This window comes from Ascaphus truei, chromosome 4 (assembly GCF_040206685.1).
Source record: "Ascaphus truei isolate aAscTru1 chromosome 4, aAscTru1.hap1, whole genome shotgun sequence".
NCBI lineage: Eukaryota > Metazoa > Chordata > Amphibia > Anura > Ascaphidae > Ascaphus > Ascaphus truei.
Genome location: NC_134486.1, coordinates 7,742,441 through 7,751,345, shown reverse-complemented (window position 1 = coordinate 7,751,345; position 8,905 = coordinate 7,742,441).

Sequence of the window (8,905 nt, the reverse complement as noted above, 5' to 3'; positions counted from 1 at the left end):
CAATACTACAACTCCTCTACGGGGATTTTAAACAAATGTGTTTTATATGAATTTTTTTCACAATGTCACATATATATACTTCTTGATGTAATAAAATGTTATTGTTTTTGATTTTATTATAAAGACCCTTTCATTTCGGATAGAGCCTAGTAACTCCTAATACTTACCTTTATCAGCCATTAATAATCAGAGTGCATGCAATTGGAGGGTATTTTTCTTTGATCCCAATGGGACGAACCTGTCTAACCGAGGGGATATAGTCACAAAATAATCAAGGGAGCGTATAAGAGAGCCAAGCACCAACAACGCTCAGAGCTTATCACAGATAAACCCAAGGCACCAGAAAAACGTATTGTGAGAATCATCGGCACATACAACAACCAATGGGACCGTACTAAGGACATATTACAGAAACACTGGCACATCCTATTGCATGACTGTGACCTCAGGGCTGTCCTGCTTACACATCCGGCTATGGTTAGTAGGCGAGCAAGAAACCTGAGAGATGCTTTGGTGCACTTCACTGGGGGTCACCCAGCACCTACATGGTTACTCACACGATCAGTGGGATCCTTCCGTGTCAGAGGTGCAAGGGTTGCCAACACATAATGGTCACCAAGGAATTCAGTAACCACGACAACACCAGGGTGTATACTATCCGTAAATGTATTAACCGCAATTCCACCTGAGTAATTTACATGGGTGTCTGCACCTGTGGCATCCAATACATAGGCAAGACACGCCGTGCATTCAAGCAACGCGTATTGGAGCATATCGGTTCAATACGTAACAAACTGGATACTCCAGTAGCCAACCATGTCAATACTTACCACAATGGGGACCAAAAGTCTATGTCCTTTATAGGCATTTACAAATTGTCCACAGGTATAAGACGTGGTGACTGGGACACTGAACTCTTAAAAATAGAATCCAGGTGGATTTACACATTAGACACACTTCCGCCTGCTGGCATGAATGAGGGCTTTGTCTTTAGCCCATTTATCTATATCCCAACTACCTTGACCAGTATGGCCTGATGCCTGTGTGCAGGACATCCCTATAGGTACTTTCCTCTATGAGGTGTGCCTTATTAGATCTAATGCTCTCGATAGTCTCTAGCCTGGACATGTCTTGTCATTTCTCTACATTTTGAGTTTTAAATGAATCCTGCATACTGATCATTTCACTCCGGGGGGGATTACTTTCCCCCAGTTTAGAAGTAGTGGCTACAGACCATATACTTCATTCTTGTCAATTAATTGGATACCAAACCAATTTAATATACACAAAATGAATACTGTACTTTTTATAGGTTAGCATCCCATTTCCCTATTGTCACTATACAGGTGATATTAGTCACCTTTAGATTTTATCCACAGACATTATCTGCTGTATGCTGCCAGGGGAGCTATACAGTCCCCTTTCTAGCACACACATTCAGCCTGCGAAGCGTGGCATCGAGAACATGGCTACCATCCGTACACTATGAGAAGTTAGGCTATTCAGCCAGTCATGCTCCAGTCCTTCTGGGGTTAACGTTCACAACATTAACTTCAGTGACTATAAAAGATCCACTCATCCATTGGGACCTCCCCCTAGGTTTGTTACCCTGATGAAGTGTGACCCGTGAAACGCGCGTCGGCTAAGCCAATCCTCTGTGCACGCGCAGACCGTTCATTGTGACCGCAATAATCAGAGAACAGTCCCTTTGCTGCGGAGCTCTGCGCTGGGGTATTATACTCGCAATGGTAGCAATTCTGCCGCGCCTATTAAGTACAGCAGAATGCCTCAGTACTTAGGGGACTACCTTCTCCCTGACCTTATTGTGACGATAGTTTATTCACGCGTGATACCCGCAGTATCCCAATGCTGGGAGCCTATTACAGCCCCTAGGTGTGTTTGCCAGCGCTCACCCTCTGACACCGGCCCTGATATAAGCTCACGGTCAGCGCTGAAGCAGGGATTGGGCATGTTACTATGAGCTCTTGGCTCTCTGTGTTACATTAGATAATCCAAGAATGGGGAGGGGGGGAGGAAGGGGTAAGGGATGCTCCCGCATCAGCAGGTAAAAAGTGTATAAGTAATAAGGTGTCGAGCCAAATACCGGTGCAAAAGAGGAAAAGTATAACTAAAGCGGAAAAGAGAAAAAGTTCCTCCTTGAATGCACTCGGATGAGCCAGTATTGATAGTAATGAGTGTGTTAAAAACCTTTTAATCACAAGAGAAGGTTAAAAAAGAATTGTACAGAGGGGCATGGTATATATAATCCAAGGCCAGCCCCTAAAAGGCAAACCAGCAGAATCGTCCTCACTCTTGAGGAGATATGGGTATAACAACACCTAAATGTGGAACTGTGTCGCTCAGATAGTACCCTTTCCTATAATACCAGATTAGAGGGTCCATAAACCATATGGAAATCCTTATGTCAATAATTCAATGAACCTAAAATGATATAGGTCATTGAAGCTAAGTCTGGAGGGTAATTATCTTACACCGACTGGACAGATGGTATATACAGTAGCGACATCTTTTATTGCACTGAATGCCGCCGGCAAGCCGGGATCTACCCCAGCTGCCGCCAGTAACAACCGCGCGCCGCCGCGTTTCCCCCACGCACCCCCCCTCCACTTCGCGCGCAATTTTCCTCCCTTCCTGACCCCGTACCCGGCTCCTGCTCTGCCCCTCTGCTTCCCCGCACCCCCGCTTACCTTAATTTGATCTCCAGGGGTGTCGGGGAAGCCTGCGGAAGCCGGGGAAGACGGGGAAGCCGGGCGCGCATGTTACTGTGACGTCACAGTGCGCCGCCACGCGCCGCGGCTACCCGCTTCCCAGACGCATGCAGCCGGCGGCTTTTACTCGAATAAAAGCTGCCGCTGCTGTATCTGGGTGATGTCCCTAGTCCACTTAAGCGGTGTGTATAGTAGAAAAACAAGACATGGTGAAAACAATAACAACGCAACAAAGATTATAGTCAAAAAAAGAAAAAACTCAACCACCATGTACATATAGTAGTGAGATGTGTAGCTAAATAGTGTGTGAGCTCTGCAAAGGGCAAGCACAAAGTGTGCTAACGGAGACGCCCTGAGGCACGGTTCAAAGACCGTATCCAGTTATAGCCTCTATATACTCGTTGATGTTTATTGTAGAGATCAAAATCACAAAAAGCCTCTCTAGAGTCCAGTAGTTAGCACTAATCAGGCCCAGTAGTTATAGGTTGCTGATAAGTACATGGGGTGAGGAACAAACTAACTCATAAATCAGATTAAGTCTCCCTCTAAGCAGGTAAATATAATATATACACAGCTAGGGCTGATAATGGTCAGTTAACAGAACCCCTGATTACATCCCCCTCTCTTATTTGCACATATTATGCTGGTAACCTGAATGGTAGCTATGATAGAGTGAAAACATAGCAGACATAACAATTCACAGTAGATTGTCAGGACAGGATAGTATCTTCAGTCCTAATAAGGGTGCTACTTAGCTCTTGTGTGCACTCAACAGCCGCTGCACCATCGTTGGTAGAGGGGAACGGCAGCATAATACCAGGGGAGGGGTATTCTGGTCTCGAGGCAGCAGCTACAGCCGCGGAGGCGCCATCTTGGGTGCGGTGACGTCACCACGCTCGTAGTCACCTGACGCACGTTTCGCGCGGGATCGCGCTTTTTCAAAGGTATGTGCACGCTCTCAGAGTGCACTTTAAGTAACTAGCGGTTGCCACAGCGACCGCTGGGGGCGTGTCTCCCCTCAGTCGCTTACTTGCCTGAACTGCTGCACTGTCTGTTTCGCAGCCGGCTCTGATTACTGAGTCATGACTTGCATATATCTGGGGGTATTATTAGCCCTAGTAGTTAACTAATGAGCAGTATCATCATACATATGCACCCCAGGATATACAAATTCCAATGTATGTCATGGGAGTACTGCGGATGCAGATAAACATAAGCCCCAATAAAATTGTGTCAAATTGTCCCAATGGTTCTCCTTAAAGTGGCAGTGTCACATAGAAACAGTAGCTAGAACCTTGCCCCAATAGAGTGTAATAAACGGTCCAAAATCCCTGACCATAACACGTTGTAATAGTCTAGGACACGGGGTAAATTAGAAACAGGGAAGGAAAGGAGGTGGATGATTCTCCTAAAGGTGACCATGTCACATAAATATAATAGCTACTAACTTGCCACTATCCAGTGTTATAGGGGATCCATTACCCCTAGTTATGACACGTAGTGGTGGCTTGGGGTATGTGATATAGTGTGGGGTAGAAGAAAGAAGAAGTAGAGGAAGTAAGTAACCCCACTCCCATCTGTAGTGGCAGAAAAGTTTCTGCCCGCTGATGGTTATAGTTGGAATCGTGGGCATCAAAAGGGGGGGGGTTGTGGATATAAACAGAAAAGGGGGGAAGCGTGTGCAAGGATGTCGTCCGCCTCAGGGGGCAAAAAGCATATGTAGGGTGAGACAGGATACATCACTGGATGGTGTTTAGCACACTCATAGGTATGTGTGGGATAAGGCACAGTAGGCAGTACATAGGGACATCAGATAAACGGGGAAAAGAGAAATTCCTCGTTTAGTCCCCTAGGGACTAAAGTGCCCAGAGTGTAAATCCAACGAGATTCCCGTCGTAGAATCTCGTTGTCCCAGTCCCCTCCTCTACTGTGATTGGATACGGCCTCAATACCCACAAATTGAATAGCTGAGGAAAGTCCTTGATGTTGATTGTGGACGTGGTTAGCAACAGGGGTATCCCGATGGTTACGGATATCCCCTAGATGCTCGAGAACTCTGTGCCTCAACTGTCTTTTTGTTTTTCCGATATATTTTTTCTTGCAGACACAGACAATCTGATAGACCACGCCCACAGTTCTACAATTAATAAACTGGCGGATGTCAAAGCTACGTGTGTCGTTCCAGTTATTAAAGGTCTTTGTAGAGAGACAAGAGGTGCATGCAGTGCATTTGTGACATTTGAAGAAGCCATTCGATCTGTTGGCAAGCCAGGTCCCTGTAGATGGTTTCTGATAGTGGCTATGTACCAACAGATCACGTAGACTGCTGGCTCTCCTGCTTACAATGGTTGCCCTCTCGTTCAGGACCTCTCTCAGATCCACATCGTCACGTAATACATGCCAGTGTGTGTTCATAATGTTGGTGATTTCAGGCCATTGGTTATTGAACGTACCAATGAAACGTATCACTTGTTTTTCAATAGGTGATGTGGCTTTGTCATCCAGCAATGTATTCTTGTCAGTGTGCCTAGCTCGTTGATACGCTCTCTTAATGACCCTATTGCTGTATCCCCTTTCCATGAATCTTTGTTTCATGGCTGATGACTGAATTTCAAAGTCCTCGTTAGAGGAACAGTTTCTCCTCAGGCGTAAAAATTGGCCAGTAGGTATCCCCCTTAGCAGATGTTTTGGGTGATGGCTATCTGCTCTGAGGAGGCTGTTCGTAGCCGTGGACTTCCTATGGAGGGATGTGGCCAGTGTCCCATGAGTGGTTTTAGAAATCAAAAGGTCAAGGAATGTGAGGCTTGCCTCGTCAACTTCCGATGTTAATCTAAGGTTCAGGTGATTGGTGTTCAGCTCGCCAATAAATGTGTCAAGGTGCGCTCTAGTGCCCTGCCACAGGACAAAGATATCGTCGATATACCTAATCCACAGCAATATGTGAGAGGTATACCGGCGATAGCGTTCCTGGAAAACCACCTCCGCCTCCCACCAGCCCAGATAAAGATTGGCATAGGTGGGGGCGCAGGTGGTCCCCATGGCAGTCCCACGAAGTTGATGGTATAATTTACCGTCAAAGGTAAATACGTTGTGTGTCAAAATAAACCCTAGAAGGTCAAGGACTAGTGTGTTGTGATCACTGAATTCAATTGTCCTTTTGTTAAGATGGTATTCTACAGCCTGGATGCCCCTCTCATGTATAATTGAAGTGTACAGAGATTCGACATCCAGGCTGACAAGAAGCGTGTCTTCCTTGATTGTGACACCCTTTAGTTTATTGAGGGCGTCCTTGGTGTCCCTTAGGTATGAGGGCAATGTAACCACAAATGGGCGAAGCACCTTGTCGACATAGACACTACATTGCTCAGTGAGGTTTGAAATACCTGAGACAATGGGGCGTCCAGGTGGTTCTGTTAGGTTTTTATGTATCTTAGGAAGGGAATAGAAAGTGGCCATCCTTGGGTACTTATTAAGGAGCGCCATACTTTCTTGTTTGGATAGTGACTTGGTGTGAATGCCTGAATCTAAAATAAGCTTCAGGTCACTCAGATAGTTGTTGGTGGGGTCTGATTTCAAGATAGCATAACAATCACGGTCGGATAGTAAGCGCAAATTCTCTTTCACATAATCAGTGGTGTTTAATACCACGATATTCCCCCCTGTATCTGAGGGTTTAATCGTGATTGCGGTGTTCTGTTTTAATTCCCGCAGAGATAATCTCTCCTGATTATTGAGATTGGTGAGGGAGGGCCTTGGTTGGAGATTTTCAATATCTGATGTAACTAGGCTAATAAAGGTAGCAACATTATGGCATGTCTCTAGTCCCGGAGTAAATTTAGACTTAGATCTCATTGCGTCAGGTGACTACGAGCGTGGTGACGTCACCGCACCCAAGATGGCGCCTCCGCGGCTGTATCTGCTGCCTCGAGACCAGAATACCCCTCCCCTGGTATTATGCTGCCGTTCCCCTCTACCAACGATGGTGCAGCGGCTGTTGAGTGCACACAAGAGCTAAGTAGCACCCTTATTAGGACTGAAGATACTATCCTGTCCTGACAATCTACTGTGAATTGTTATGTCTGCTATGTTTTCACTCTATCATAGCTACCATTCAGGTTACCAGCATAATATGTGCAAATAAGAGAGGGGGATGTAATCAGGGGTTCTGTTAACTGACCATTATCAGCCCTAGCTGTGTATATATTATATTTACCTGCTTAGAGGGAGACTTAATCTGATTTATGAGTTAGTTTGTTCCTCACCCCTTGTACTTATCAGCAACCTATAACTACTGGGCCTGATTAGTGCTAACTACTGGACTCTAGAGAGGCTTTTTGTGATTTTGATCTCTGCACTAAACATCAACGAGTATATAGAGGCTATAACTGGATACGGTCTTTGAACCGTGCCTCAGGGCGTCTCCGTTAGCACACTTTGTGCTTGCCCTTTGCAGAGCTCACACACTATTTAGCTACACATCTCACTACTATATGTACATGGTGGTTGAGTTTTTTCTTCCTTTTTTGATTATAATCTTTGTTAGAGGCTTTTTGTGATTTTGATCTCTGCACTAAACATCAACGAGTATATAGAGGCTATAACTGGATACGGTCTTTGAACCGTGCCTCAGGGCGTCTCCGTTAGCACACTTTGTGCTTGCCCTTTGCAGAGCTCACACACTATTTAGCTACACATCTCACTACTATATGTACATGGTGGTTGAGTTTTTTCTTTTTTTGACTATAATCTTTGTTGCGTTGTTATTGTTTTCACCATGTCTTGTTTTTCTACTATACACACCGCTTAAGTGGACTAGGGACATCACCCAGATATATACCATCTGTCCAGTCGGTGTAAGATAATTACCCTCCAGACTTAGCTTCAATGACCTCTCTGTGTTACCCCTGGCTAGCTCACACGTCTACCACTTCAGACATTACACTGAAGACTAGTAAGCGAGTCGGGACACACTGGCTCTATCCACGCTATGCCATTAGCCCTTTATCATTACACCGCCCCGCGGGCTTTGGCACAGATATATAGGACCAGCGGTGGGGACAAGAGCAGGGGGGAGGCTGAAACGGGGAGGAGGTGTAATTTCTGTTTGTATGCTGAATTTACTTTACTTTTACTTTAAATTACTGGAGAATTTACTATTTTAACGTTGTTCATATAGTGTGTTTCACTTGATAGACAGACACACACACACACACAGACACACACACACACACAGACACACAAACAGGGCCGCCAAAAGAAATCATGGAGCCCAGGACAAATGAAAGGAGCACCCCACCTCCCCAATACATATAAAAATACCCACCCCCAATACATATAAAAATACACCCCCCCAATACATATAAAAATACCCAACCTCCAATACATATAAAAATACCCAACCCCCAATACATATAAAAATACCCAACCCCCAATACATATAAAAATACCCAACCCCCAATACATATAAAAATACCCAACCCCCAATACATATAAAAATACACCCCAACCCCCAATACATATAAAAATACACCCCAACCCCCAATACATATAAAAATACACCTCCACCCCCCAATACATATAAAAATACCCAACCCCCAATACATTTAAAAATACACCTCCACCCCCCAATACATATAAAAATACCCAACCCCCAATACATATAAAAATACACCCCCACCCCCCAATACATATAAAAAAAAACAACCCCCAATACATATAAAAATACACCCCCACCCCCCCAATAAATATAAAAATACACCCCCACCACCCAATACATATAAAAATACACCCACCCCCCCAATACATATAAAAATACACCCCACCCCCCCAATACATATAAAAATACACCCCACCCCCCAATACATATAAAAATACACCCCACCCCCCAATACATATAAAAATACACCCCACCCCCCAATACATATAAAAATACACCCCCAATAATAAAACGCTGCACCCGGTGCCGGGTCTCTCGGCAGCGCAGGAAGTCAGCTGGGATAAGCTTCCGCCTCGCCGGCGTTAGAGAGGCACGGCGCGCACACGAGCAGCCGTTGTGGGCCTGAGAGGTGCCTGCAGCGGGGCAGGGCCGGCAGCAACTGCTGTGACCTGCAGCCGGGCCCTTGCCACCGCCAGCCCCGACGCCGGGCTACGTCCACCCATCGGCCCCCGCAGTTCCG